Source organism: Podarcis erhardii (genome assembly GCF_964252035.2).
Source record: "Podarcis erhardii genome assembly, chromosome: 17".
Lineage (NCBI taxonomy): Eukaryota > Metazoa > Chordata > Lepidosauria > Squamata > Lacertidae > Podarcis > Podarcis erhardii.
This window is the reverse complement of record NC_138515.1, coordinates 26,391,031-26,405,670: the sequence shown is the minus strand read 5'-3', so window position 1 is coordinate 26,405,670 and position 14,640 is coordinate 26,391,031. Positions and strand designations below refer to the sequence as shown.

Here is a 14,640-nt window from a genome sequence, read left to right as displayed (position 1 = left end):
ACAACAAATTGTTGCTGGTTTTTGTGTTGAATATATGCTATATGGTAATTTATGGACCTAATAAGTATCTAAAGCCATTTGCACATAACAAAAATATGTATTTTGTCAAAGTAATTGTTGAACTGAAATACAATTAAGAAGTATATTAATAGTGAAATACAATTAAGAAGTATATTAATAGTGTTTTTTTATCATATTTTGGAAATGTACACCCAGGGTTTTTTTCCTTTAAATTTTTTGGGGGCCCCCAAGAGAGTGGGGCCCTAAGCTATAGCTTGTTTAGCTTATACATAAATCCGGCACTGGGGAGGGGGCAGAAGTTCAACTCAGTTCAGATTTAAAGGCAAACCTACCAAATTTTCACTTTCCAAAACAATATGAGAACCATCCTTTGAAATACTCTAAAATTTGCAATGCAATTCTCCAGCTAAGTAATGCGGACGAAAATGCACATACTATGGTAAAGAGTGCACAAAACGTTATATATTACTGAAAATAACTTACAAAAATGTATTATTTTAGGGGAAGGTAGTTGCAAAAATGTATACACATGGGTCCCATTTGCCTAACGAGCCCAAGATTTCAATTGATTCCAATGAGAATCAGTGATCTCCCCCCGCTCCTGAAATGGTTTCTTCCTAAAATTGTTGTGGCCAAAGAGCAAAAGAGAGACAATGGAAAAAAATGATTTGTCTGTTCTCTCCTGTTCTCTGATTTGTCCAATCTCTCTCCCTGCTCTCTCTTTCCAAGTTTTCTGCCCCAAAATAGCTGCTGCTGACCAGCAAAGCACAACAAGGAAAGAAGTAAGAAAGCTGCAGCTGTCTGGATATTGTTTGAATCTTCAGAGTGTATAGTGAGGTTTGGGGCATAATTCTTTATGTTTGCATAAGTGAATTTGCAGGTTAATGAGTGGGCAGATTGCAGGACCTGCTTGTACAGTATATTAGTCGAAACTCCATGGCAAAAATACCTGCTAAGCATCAAAATGTATTAACCTGGGCTGGAATCAAAGTGTGGGCATGATCCAGCCATGTTGTTGGCATCCGTCTGTCTCAAGAGAGAATGGAGTGCACTTCCAGGGGTGCAGTAAAACTGCTGTATTAGCAGTGACCTCCCCGGGGTGCAAGCCAGGGCAGTGAATATGGAGATCTTCGGCTGCCCAGAAAACAAGACCCCTCGTTCGGCTTCGCTGATGTGGTCCAAAGGAAAGCAGAGCAATACGTTTGGCACCAGCTTGGCTGCAGGATTTGCCAGAAGGAGGTGCCATTCAACTGTCCTAGGGACTCTGATTTGCGTAGGGGTTTGTCCTGAGCCTTTTCGTCTCCTGAATATATCCTGCAAGGCAGTGAAGAGGGGGAACCCTCTGCCTCAGGTATTGATAGTTTCAGAAACACTTCCCTCGCTGCTAAATTTAGGACATCTGTTGTTCACAGTGTGTAAATTGCCGACACATAAAAATGCAGCCCTCTTTTTCTTGGATAGAGGTGTTGAAAATGCATGCCAGATAATTGTTTCGAAAACACTGGTATGGCTGAAGGTGGAGTTGGTCTCTGAATTTATAGTTAAACCCCCTACACACACACACACACACAAGCAAAAAAGCAAAGCAGGCACAAATACTAAGAAAAAATGTCACCAAGATTGGATTACTGAAGTGTCTGGGCTAGCAGATGGCACAAATCATCACAAAATGATAAAATAATTATTTGCCTGAAATTAAAGAAGCAGTCGAGGGAATAGTTGATGGATGGAGCAGCAAATGGGAAGGGGTCCATGCGAAAGGGACTGACTTCAACAGCCCAATACCTAGTAACGGTAAACAGACAGGCAAACAAGACATTGTGGGATCCAGAATTAATGACATGGCAAAATGTGTTATTAAGTTCTCTGAAAACTTCAGATGAAGTGAATGGAGCAAAAATCCCTTGTGCGTTTTTGAAGTGTTGATTCTGGGCCAGTGGTTGTGCTTTAGGTCCGGGCTTTAGTTTGGGCACATTGCATAAGGTCTCTTTGGTTGTTGGCAAGGCCGGATTTAGGTTTGATGAGGCCCTAAGCTACTGAAGGTAATGGGGCCCTTTATATGTCCAGCTGTACTTTGTCAACAACAAATTGTCGCTGGTTTTTTTTGGGTTGAATATATGCTATATGGTAATTTATGGACCTAATAGGTATCTAAAGCCATTTGCACATAACAAAATACCGTATTTTTCGCTCTATAAGACGCACTTTTCCCCTCCTAAAAAGTAACGGGAAATGTGTGTGCATCTTATGGAGCAAATGCAGGCTCCATGGCTTCAGCGAAATGGTATCTAAAACCATTTGCACAAGTTGCCATGCACCCAGTCCATGCAGAATGTAGGCACCCTATATATAGAAATGAGCAAAACAATGATATTTTAGGGAGTGGGCTAGCAGGTGGGGTCCATTACTTACATCATAGGAGCCTACACAACACAAAACACTGTTGCTATATGTAGGTTTTATTTTATTTGCTTTTTATCTTACATTTTGGAAATGTACATCCAGTTTTCCCCCTTTAATTTTTTTGGGGGCCCCCAAGAGAGTGGGGACCCTAAGCTATAGCTTGTTTAGCTTATATGTAAATCCGGCACTGGTTGTTGGTGCCGTGCAGCTGGATGCATTTCCTCCACTAGAGGAAAGACAGCTACAAGGGGATCATAGAACTCTCCAGAGAGCTAGGAATATAGAAGGTGTGACTGGAAAGTTCGGTGAATGGTCCCAGAAATCGGACAGCGAGAAATATTCGAACATACAATTAGCATCGGAAACCCATGAAAGGCTCACAGTTCTGTACGGAGATGAAGCGGTAACTCGAAAGACAGTGTATGAGTAGTTTAAGTGTTTCTGTGAAGGGCGGCATTGAAGATGACCCTTGCTCTGGCAGACCACCAACAAGCAGAACAGTGACAAATGTTGACAAAGTTCATGAGTTATTGATGTGGGTTCAGCGTTTGTCCGTCCGAATGATAGCGGAGGAATTGCATATTCTGTGTGAAATCATTACTGAGGTTACTGAGTTGTGTCCCACCCTCCATATTCTCCTGATCTGGCCCCAGCAGATTTTTTTCTTTTTCCAAAACTGAAATCTGCACTGGAAGGGCACAGATTTCCCAACATTTCACACGTCCAGGCTGCTGTGACGAAGTAACTGAAAGTAGTACGAAAAGAGGACTTCTCCAGAAGTTTCCAACATTTCTACGAACCTTGTCAACGGTGCATTGTATCACAGGGGGCCTACTTTGAAGGCCTGTAAGGTGTGTATCTTCAAATATTTCTCGCCGTCCGATTTTTGTGACCATTCACCAAACTTTCCGGTCACACCTTGTAGGAAGCTTCCTTATTCCAAATGAGACCATTGGACCATCTTGCTCAGCATTGTCTAAACTGGCTGGTAGAGGCTCTCCAGAATTTCAAGGCAGGAGTCTCTCCCAGTCCTACCTGGTTGTACCTGTGGCAGCCACCTGGTAGTCTGGTTTCTTTCTGTGTTGGAGGTTTGGGGGTTTGAGAGGCTTGGACTGCCAGATTGGCTCTCTTATTGCCCATGCTTGGACATTGCTGATTGTGGAGGAGACAGTGAGCATGCTGTTTTCCCTGTCACTCTGAGAATTTCCTAGCCATGGGTTTCCCTTCTTAGGCGAGTATAAAACATGACAGCCATTGCATCCATTTAGTGCCAGCGTCTCTTCCTTGTACTACAATATTAGCATAGGATTCCTTAGCCATGCACCTGCTTAACTCTAAATTAAATGGGACCTAAAACTGCTTAGCCTTGCTGGATTGTACTATAGAGAAGCAATGTCTCATTTCCCAATAATTCCACTTTTCGTAATGTTTTGGATGTCAGCCCAGTTAATTCATATAAATGAAATTGTTCTATAGATTTATATTGCCTTGTGGTAGAGGCCACATTTATAAACCTACAATTAGGGGGTTGACATGTCGATATTTTTAGGGCTATGCGCAGAGCTTTGAGCAAGACCCCCAATAGGCTCATAAATCCCAATCCCCAAAACTGTTTGAAAGCAGACACATGCACACTAATCCCAGCTTTCAGCCATGTAAAGGTAAAGGGATCCCTGACCATTAGGTCCAGTCGTGGCTGACTCTGGGGTTGCGGTGCTCATCTCGCTTTATTGGCCGAGGGAGCCGGCGTACAGCTTCCGGGTCATGTGGCCAGCATGACTAAGCCGCTTCTGGCGAACCAGAGCAGCACACGGAAACGCCGTTTACCTTCCCGCTGGAGCGGTACCTATTTATCTACTTGCACTGTGACGTGCTTTCGAACTGCTAGGTTGGCAGGAGCAGGGACCGAGCAAAGGGAGCTCACCCCGTCGCGGGGATTCAAACTGCCAACCTTCTGATCGGCAAGTCCTAGGCTCTGTGGTTTAAGCCACAGTGCCACCCGCGTCCCTTTTCAGCCATGTACTCACTATATATTTAAAGCACTCCCCAAAGGATCCTGGGAACTGCCATTTGTTATGGGTGCTGAGAATTGTAGCTCTGTGAGGGGATAAATCTGGTTAAGGCAGTTATGCATGGTATGGAAATCAAGCCATCAAGGTTTAATCACCAACAATTTAAGATTTTTCTAAGCAATATGTTTCTAAGGGGGGAAAAATCAAAACAGTTTAGCACTTAATCATAAGAGCAATTAGGATAACAGCCTCTAAACAGAACGCAACACTTCTCATTCTTTCACAGATCATGTATGACCATTCTTCATAGGGAGCTATGTTTCTGCTTATTGGGTAGTATAAAAAATAACCAGAATAAATGTTCTTACATTGTGCTGCTTTTTGCAGTTTAATCTTGAATGTATCAGAAAACCATCCTCTGATCTTTGCTGGGAATCTTCATTCTAGTTACAAACTCCAAAATATCTCTGACCCTTAATGAAACATGCAATGGCATGCATGTTTCCCAACATGCAATCCCAACAGGAAAGACAGGGAAACGGTGGCCACTGTGACCAAAATTGAAAAAAAGACTGGGCTACTTAGGACGGGGAATTCATTTAATGTAGGCGTAAAAGGTACTGACTTCTGTTCTGTGTAATAGCTGTTGCATGCAGCGCTGTTTCCATTCCACTGCAGCTTGGCTTCTGACAAAAGCTATGTTACTTGACTTGCTGCCTGGTGTGGCACAATTCTACATAATTACTTACATGGTTCTCATGTTATTCCACACCATTGATTTAACTGCAAAGGAAATGCAGTGCAAATTCAATCCATATTATTTATGGATTGAAAACAACAGCAACGGTGAATATTGATTGTATTCGCCGGATTGATTTCCTTTCCGAGCGTTTGGTAAAGAAGCAAACCTTGGCAATTTCTGCTCCCATTTCCTTGGGAATCCTCTGACATTGCTAGCTGTGTGCCCTTCCCCATATTCAGGAAAGTGTTAGGAGAGGTGGACCCTATGCCCCTCCCTAGCCTTCTTTGCAGAGCTACAGTTTTTTTGGCTCAGTTGTGCAGGTTATATAGAGAATTGTCATTGCATACACATTCCCTGTTCTGTATTGTGTGCACAGAGGGCTTTCACTAGCACACAAATGAGAAATCTGGATTAGCGCAAACAAGTCACTGGGGTTGATTACAGTTGGCTTTTGGATAAATATTTTTACAGGTACTTTCCTCGTCTAAAATATATCTGTAGTTCTAGGTGACCTTTATGCTTCCAAATTGAATAAATGCTATCCAGACGACCAGTCAATAGAAGAAACCAATATAATTTTTGAAGAATTGTTCCTTCTGTAATGAACATGTAAGGCCATTCAAGCAGTTGCAATGGCAGTCCGATAAAAAAATCACATTGATCTTTGAATAATGTTTGGTGGGCAGGTCATGGTCTTCAGTGCAGAATTCCCCCCCCCTCTCCCCAGTACTTAAAATAATGAAAGAGCAATAAAGTGTTAAATTTCAAGGCTCTAATTCACTGGCGATGTGAGAATTGTTTCAGGAAGCGATTCTTTACACGGGCCTATGTGATGTTATAAGCTTCAGGAAAATTGAGAGAAAGAAACAATAGATTCTGGTTATACTACATATCTGAATGTAGTTTAAGGAGTCACTGATGGTCTGGCAAGGGGTGTGAAAGCAACCACCACATCTTTACCATGGGGAAGTGTAGAGTAGTACCAATTTGTTTTTCTCTTTGCTGTGCTGAAATTCTGTATCAGCCATCATTAACCTGTGCATTACGAGCTATGACCATGTACCTTCCAAAGTGATATTTCTACCTCCTCCTGAAACCTGACAAGACTGGATCTACACTGGTTGGCGGGGAATTGCATGACTGAATGCATCCTCATATGAAAGTGTGTATGTGGGGGAAATTCCATCTCTAATTGAGAACTTCATCTTGTATGGCACGAGGGTTCAGTCATAAGAGCCTTCACCTAGACCAGGCATAGGCAAACTCGGCCCTCTGGATGTTTTGGGACTACAACTCCCATCATCCCTGACCACTGGCCCTGTTAGCTAGGGATAATGGGAGTTGTAGTCCCAAAACATCCAGAGGGCCAAGTTTGCCTATGCCTGACCTAGACTCTAAAAGGGTCCAGGGCATTTTTACTACTGTTTATTTATATGGGATACAGGTCTTTAGCCATTAAATAATCTATGGCCTGTTAAAGCTTGTTGGGGGGGACGGGGACTGTTATTATGATTATTCCATTATTATGCTGTCTGTTATTATGATTTTTATTACGTTTTTATTGTTTTAATATTATGATTTTACTATTTACCTAGGAATAAAACCCCACTGAACTCAATGGGTTTTACTCCTGGTTTGTGCTATTGGAAAAAAATATAGATATTGTGTGCTTGAAAAACCGCTGTGAAAGCTAAGGTCTTAAGGATGTGCCCTTACTTACTAGGGGGAGTTTAGCGCCACGGAACTCCCTAGGTTTTCCTTCTACACAAACAAACCCAGATTGCGCTGCAGGCCACCTCTTTATCGGATGTAGTTGTAATCCAGTACCATTGATGGCAGCGCACACATTCATACTCCTGATGTTAACTCCTAGATTAGTTCATTCATTCATTCATTCATTCATTCATGCATTCAGCAGAGCAGCCACTGTTTAGCCTGGGGGATTCTTGTAGCGCAAGTGGGCTGAGGGGAGGAGGGGGAAGTACTGAGTTTCCGTACCTTGACAGAATTCCAGTAATTTGTCAGAGCAGTTGACCCTGACATGACTTAGCCATATCCCAGAAGGATAGTGCTTGGCAGTCTGTTACTGCTGGAGAAAAGCTTTTAGCAGTTGGCAGGAGGACTGTCCATCCTTTTTTTTTCTGCCGCAGCTAGCTTCAATCTCGGAGAGCCATGCAGCTCTTTTTGTTGCAGATGTGAAGCTTTGTAGGTGCTGAGCACTGCATATTTCTCTCAGCACGCATGCCATTCTGCTGCTGTCTTGTGTACAAAGATCCCTTACCAGGAGGCCAATTATGATGGAGTGGAGCTCTCTCACTCTGGAACGTCCAGTTCTATCCACCCGGAAGGTCACTTATCGTAGTGCTCATGCAGTCACGTGCCAGGTAGATCATCTGTTTCGCCCTCCAGTTGCTCAGAATAATTTTACTGCACATCTGCCCCAAAACTGAATCAGAAGAAACTTCAAGAATTCATTATTACATAAGCACCTGGTTAGCTGTAACACTCCTCCCATTGCAGACCCTCAAAGTGTCCCTATTTTCCAGGAACAGTTCCAGATTTACAGAAGTCGTCCTGGTTTCTGATTTGATTCTGGAATGTCCTGCTTTTTCTTAAAGGTAAAGGTACCCCTGCCCGTACGGGCCAGTCGTGTCCAACTCTAGGGTTGTGCGCTCATCTCACTTAAGAGGCCGGGGGCCAGCGCTGTCCGGAGACACTTCCGGGTCACGTGGCCAGCGTGATGAAGCTGCTCTGGCGAGCCAGCACCAGCGCAGCACAAGGAAACGCCATTTACCTTCCTGCTATAAAGCGGTCCCTATTTATCTACTTGCACTTAGAGGTGCTTTCGAACTGCTAGGTGGGCAGGAGCTGGGACTGAAAGACAGGAGCTCACCCCGCCGCAGGGATTCGAACCGCCGACCATGCGATCGGCAAGCCCTAGGCGCTGAGGTTTTACCCACAGCGCCACGCATGTCCCTTTTTCTTAGGTCGTCCCTATTTTCATCGGGGGAAATGTTGGAGGGTATGGAGTTATGCAACCCTCGAGCCAAGGTGGTAAGTAACTATGCAACCTTTAGAAGACATCTGAAGGCAGCCCTGTAGAGGGATTTTTTTAAAAAATGTTAAATTATGTTTTTATATATGTTGAAAGCCGTACAGAGTGGCTTGGGCAACCCAGTCAGATGGGCGGGGGATTAATAAATAATAATAATAAAATAATAATTTATTTATACCCCGCCCATCTGGCTGGGCTTCCCCAGCCACTCTGGGTGGCTTCCAAGAAAATATTAAAATACAGTAATGCATCAAACATTAAAAGCTTCCCTAAACAGGGCTGCCTTCAGATGTCTTCTAAAAGTCTGGTAGTTGTTGTTCTCTTTGACATCTGGTGGGAGGGCGTTCCACAGGGCGGGTGCCACTATCAATAATAATAATAATAATAATAATAATAATAATAATAATAAATAAAAAACAAAACAAAACAGGGCATCTCTATTTTCATTGGAGAAATGTTGGAGGGTATGCCAAGGTTTCTAACTGGGTATGCAGAAGAGTTGAAGAATCCTCTTCACCACTTAGATGAATAGATGTCGTCACGATCTGTAGCTAGGATTTCCCTGACATTGCAGCCTTCTTGAGAAGTAATGCTTGAATTGTTGAATCAGCAGGGACTGGAGCTGTGCTACATGGCCCCTCCCCAAACACCACATGTGCCAGCTCCCTGTGCTCCTTGACATCTGTGCATTAGCACATCTACCAGCCCCCCTTGCTACAAGCATCTATGCCGAATGTGAACAAAATTCGGCGTGGGCTTTGAGCCCTTGCTTCTGACTCAGAAATTATTCAACACTTGAGCATCTCTTCTGCAGAGAGCTTTGTGCTCAGGGCCAATTACAGGGGTCCCCTGGTGGTGGGGATGTGGCCTGCACATTATGTTCAAAGTGGGCCTCAAATTTAGACACCTGTTAATGGTTTTGCATTTAATAACTTATTCTTATGGTCAGTGGATCAAAATGTGACATACACTCTTAAGCTTAGAGCTGCAAATAAGATGTGTGATGACAGGCACAGATTTTTGGTAAATGATGTAGGTTTTGCCATAAAGAATATTGTAAGTAAGTAAGTAATAATAATAAAATTATTTATACCCCGCCCATGTGGCTAGGTTTCCCCAGCCACTCTGGGCAACAGAATATTAAAAACACGATAAAACATCTAACATTAAAAACTTCCCGAAACAGGGCTGCCTTCAGATGTCTTCTAAAAGTCAGATAGTTGTTTATTACTTTGACATCTGATGGGTGGGCGTTGCACAAGGAGGGCACTACTACTGAGAAGGCCCTCTGCCTGGTTCCCTGTAACTTCACTTCTCACAGTGAGGGAACCAGCAGAAGGCCCTCGGAAGCGGACCTCAGTGTCTGGGCTGAACGATGGAGGTGGAGACGCTCCTTCAGGTCTAAATTGATATAAAAATATATCAATTCTGATGGCACAACAGCAGACTATGATGACTGTGTCCTTTCAGATCCGCTGATTATATAAACCAGGTGTGAGGATCCTTTGACCCTCTATGTGTAGCTGAACTACAACTTCCATCATTCCTGACCATTGAGCTTGCCCACTAAGGCTGATGGGTACTGTAGTTCATCAACATTTGGAGAGCCAAAGGTTCTTCACACCTGATATAAACAAACCACAACTAGTGACAACTAGTGACAGCTACCTTATGCCCCACCCCCTTTATGGTGCCTTATTTTGGGTTTTATGTGTTGTCATTTTTAAATATTTATCATGGCCAGGAGCCCCAAAAGTTGGAAGTGACCCCCAGGCCTCTGTGGATGTTTGAGGGGGCTTGTTAATGGTGATCCCATCCATGGACTGAGTGTATCTGTTGTGTGTTAGAAAGATTGTGTTTACAAATAAAACATGGTAAGCACAGAATTTAATAATTTAATTATAATAATGTGTTAAGAAGGACAGGTCAGAGGCACACTTGAGCCCAAGGCTTGCTCTCATGGTGTGTGTCGTGTGGTTCAGAAACAGAAAGGGAAAATAAGGCATATAAAAATCCATGTAAGTGAAGACACAAAACACTCATAGCTTATAAAAAAAGATTCCGATATGGGTGATCTGGATCAATGAAGTTTTAATACACACACTATTAAACCATGGGTAAGTGAGCTTATGAAAGGAGAAATGCTGTGTTTTTATGTCAAAATTACAGATTCCATTAAAAGTGTTATCACAGGAGTGATTGCTCAGGTTGAATGACTTGAGGCAGTTCAGGTTGAGCAAATCTGTAATGATTGGATGCAATTTGGTTCTGCTGTGTTCACAGGAGAAATAGTCCTGTGAAACCACAGGAAGCAGCTGAAAAACAACCAGAAATGAGTTGTGGAGGGCTGAAAATGCCACCTCTGAAGTGGAGAGGGGTTAATTAACGCTGAAGGAGACAGTGACCGGTCTTGCCTAAAAACTTCTCTCAGGTAAGCGTGTTGTCTAGGATTGGGTAAAGATTTTCTAGAGATCAAACATGAATCTTAAGAGAAATTAAACCCTGAGAAACAACTGATTAAGCCCTGATTTTATGAATAGGAAGACTGGTACATTTTTAAACACAGCCAACTGTTGCAGTGCTTAAAGTTGAGCCAAAGGACTAAGTGGAACGAGGCATTTAGTTGCAAAGAAAGAGAGGAAAACACATAAAAGTACAAACGCAGCAAAGACTCATCATGATCCATATCTCATTGAAAGCAATTGCGTGGAACACAGGCCTGGTTTATGTACACAACAGAACGGTTTGGTAGTGTTTGCTTTTTGCATAAAAACTCACTACATGTAAAAAAACTAGAATAGCAGGGTGTGGGCTTTGCTGGAACCCCTTTCCCTTACATGCTAGGCTTTTAAACAACAACAACAACAAATCTTGCAGAGAACTCTAAACATTAATTTATTCTAAAATGAAAAGCACCCTAGTCCAAATTGGCACAGTCCATTCTACCACCTCAGTATTTCTACTGCCATGTTTTGCTGCATTCAGACACCAGGCCTCAGTTATGACTTAACGCTTAACAGGTAGTGCTTGTCACCTGTGCACTTCTCAAAAGCCAAATTAACATACAGTAATCACAACTGAGGCAAAGGTTCAATAAGGGACGTGGGTGGCGCTGTGGGTTAAACCACAAACCACAGAGCCTAGGACTTGCTGATCGGAAGGTCAGCAGTTTGAATCCCCGCGACGAGGTGAGCTCCCATTGCTTGGTCCCTGCTCCTGCCAACCTAGCAGTTCAAAAACACATCAAAGTGTAAGTAGATAAATAGGTACTGCTCTGGCGGGAAGGTAAACGGCGTTTCCGTGCTCTGCTCTGGTTCGCCAGAAGCGGCTTAGTCATGCTGGCCACATGACCCGGAAGCTGTACGCTGGCTCCCTCGGCCAATAAAGCGAGATGAGCGCCGCAACCCCAGAGTCGCCCGCAACTGGACCTAATTGTCAGAGGTCCCTTTACCTTTACTTTAAACGTTCAGTACTGCTCATTCCTATAGTTGCACTGGAAATAGGTTTGTCGTTCTCTCGTCCTCTGCTAGCTTTTGACATGCAGAGAGTTTTCCAACAACATGCAGTTTTCCGCCTGCAGTCTGAAGGAGCGCAGCTGTTCAGCCGCATCTCCTACTGCTGGACCTCTGACACCTCTGACACCCCTCTGAGTCTGCGTTTGACACCCTTCTTGAGTCTGCTTGAAGGTGAGTGTGAAACTGGCAGAGCCCAGCGTTCTGTTCCATCTGTGTTGTGGTTTTTGTGGGTCAGACATGCTGAAGGAGAGGTGGGGAAACATCCCGTTTTATGGCAAATTGCAGTAAGCAGGGTGTGTTGGACTTTGCAAATACTGGCTTTCCGTTTTATGGCAGTACTGTGAAGGTTACTCTTTCCTACAGACCCAGCCCTGCCACGCAGGTTTGGGTTAGCAGCACTGCCTGAGTGTCATCTGTATAGTCTACTAGCTGTTTCATACATACCTGCTGTTGCTCAGGTATTCTAAGAAGCCAAAAAGTCGGTGAAGTTTTGATATCGGCAGTTAAAATGTGTTCACTGTATTGGTTTTTTTTATTGTAATGTTTTAATTAATTTTTGAAAAGTTTTAATACCTATAAAACACAGTGATTTCAAACATTAAAATGCAGAGTTCTTTCAAACTCTTAGACCACCTTCCGGCCCTCCATGGGTTCCATCTTTAAGATTAAATTTACTGCATCTTTTACCTTTATCTATCTATTATATAACCATCATTACCATTAAAACAATTCCACATTACAAGTGTCTTTACATCCCTGCCAAATATTTTTAACTGTTTACAGTGGTCTTTTAAGTAAATAAAAATTTACTCCAGTCTTTAGAAAATACTTGATCTTCCTGGTTTTGGATCTTCCCCATCACTTTCACCATTTCCGCATGTTCCATCAATTTCATCTGGCATTCTTCTTTTGTAGGTATTTCTCTTTCCTTCCATCTCTGGGCTAGAAGCATTCTCACTGCCATTGTTGCATACATAAGAAGTCTTTTATCTTCTCTTGGAAACTCTTCACCCAGAATACCTAGTAAAAAGACTTCTGGTTTTTTGTAGCAAATGTATTTTTAAACATTTTCTTTAGCTCATTATATATTATTTCCCAGAAAGGTCTTCACTGTATTGTTTTTGGTGCCTGCTAACACCTCCCCCCCCCCTTTTTCCTTTTTTGCTTCAGCAAGCCTGCCCAGGCATGCAATCTTAGCAAGTAATTTTATTTTTAATTGTTTAAAATTGCTGATTCCTGTTTATATTTTATTTATAATTGTTTGACATTGCTGGCCATATTCATATTTTAAATTTCATGCTAACTTGTTTTAAATTTTTTGTTTTTATAAGGTTTTTTTTTTTTTAATGACTATTTTAAGCAGTGTCCTTTGTACGCTGCTTAGAGGTCTTCCGATGACTAAAGTAAACATATCAATTTTGCTAGGTAAATAAATAAACAAATATCGGCCGCAAAGTGCTCACCCGCCAGCCCCTCCTCACCATTAGGTTCAAAGTCTAAAATGACCTAATCGCGACATTGCCCATCTCTGCTGCAAAGTGCTCTCAGGAGTGCATGCATGTGCAGAAGTAGGAAAGTGGTTACTTAATCCTATCCCTGCTGTCTGCCTTTCCCCTCAAATTCTCCCATCATCCGTTTTGATCCCTGCTAGTCAGTGCTGGATCTGGGTGGAAGTAGCTTTGTGGGAGGGTCAGGGTAAAGGAACATGGAACAAATCACTCCCCCCTCCCAAGGGCACTTTGCAACTTGGCATAATGTGTGACTGTTAATACAACCAGTGCTGGATTTACATATAAGCCAAACAAGCTACAGTTTAGGGCCCCACTCTCTTGAGGGGCCCCAAAAAAATTAAAGGGGAAAAAACCTGGATGTACATTTCCAAAACGTAAGATAAGTTCAACAATTACAGTGGATGCTTGGGTTGCGAACGTGATCTGTGTGGGATGCACGTTCACAACCTACAGTGGCATGGCTGTGCATGCGCAAAGCGCGATTTAGCGCGTCTGTGCATGCGCAACCGCCAAAACCTGGAAGTAACCCGTTCTGATACTTCCAGGTTTTGGCGGCCTGTAATCTAAAAAAGGATGTGGGTGGTGCTGTGGGTTAAACCACAGAGCCTAGGACTTGCCGATCAGAAGGTAGGTGGTTCGAATCCCTGCAATGGGGTGAGCTCCCGTTGCTCAGTCCCTGCTCCTGCCAACCTAGCAGTTCGAAAGCACGTCAAAGTGCAAGTAGATAAATAGGTACCACTCCTGCGGGAAGGTAAACGGTGTTTCCATGTGCTGCTCTGGTTAGCCAGAAGCGGCTTAGTCATGCTGGCCACATGACCCGGAAGCTGTACGCCGGCTCCCTCGGCCAATACAGCGAGATGCCCCAGAGTCGGTCACAATTGGACCTAATGGTCAGGGGTCCCTTTACCTTTACTTTTAATCTAAAAAAACCGCAACCTGAAGTGCCTGTAACCCGAGGTATGACTGTGCTTTGATAAAATACACATTTTGTTATGTGCAAATGGCTTTAGATACCTATTAGGTACATAAATTACCATATAGCATACAGTGGTACCTCGGGTTACATATGCTTGAGGTTACATACACTTCAGGCTACAGACTCCGCTAACCCAGAAATATTACCCCGGGTTAAGAACTTTGCTTCAGGATGAGAACAGAAATTGGGCTCTGGCGGCGCAGCGGCAGCAGGAGGCCCCATTAGCTAAAGTGGTGCTTCAGGTTAAGAATATTTTCAGGTTAAGAACAGACCTCCAGAACGAATTAAGTTCTTAACCCGAGGTACCATTGTATATCCAACACAAAAAAACCAGCGACAAATTGTTGTTGACAAAGGACAGCTGGACATATAAATGGTCCCATTACTTTCAGTGGTTTAGGGCCT

General features: G+C 43.1%; 1 long non-coding RNA gene across 2 annotated transcripts in view; it reads left to right on the top strand.

Moving 5' to 3' along the window:
* Positions 1 to 218: 218 nt before the first annotated feature.
* Positions 219 to 14,640, top strand: part of LOC309332536 — a 41,621-nt gene continuing 27,199 nt past the window's right edge. Inside the window, exons 1-2 of one of the 2 annotated variants that reach the window (XR_014152132.1) lie at positions 219 to 853; positions 11,764 to 11,919. This is a non-coding gene — a long non-coding RNA (uncharacterized lncRNA). Of the gene's footprint in view, positions 859 to 11,763; positions 11,920 to 14,640 lie in introns of both variants that reach the window. The other variant, XR_014152133.1, reaches the window with a different exon arrangement.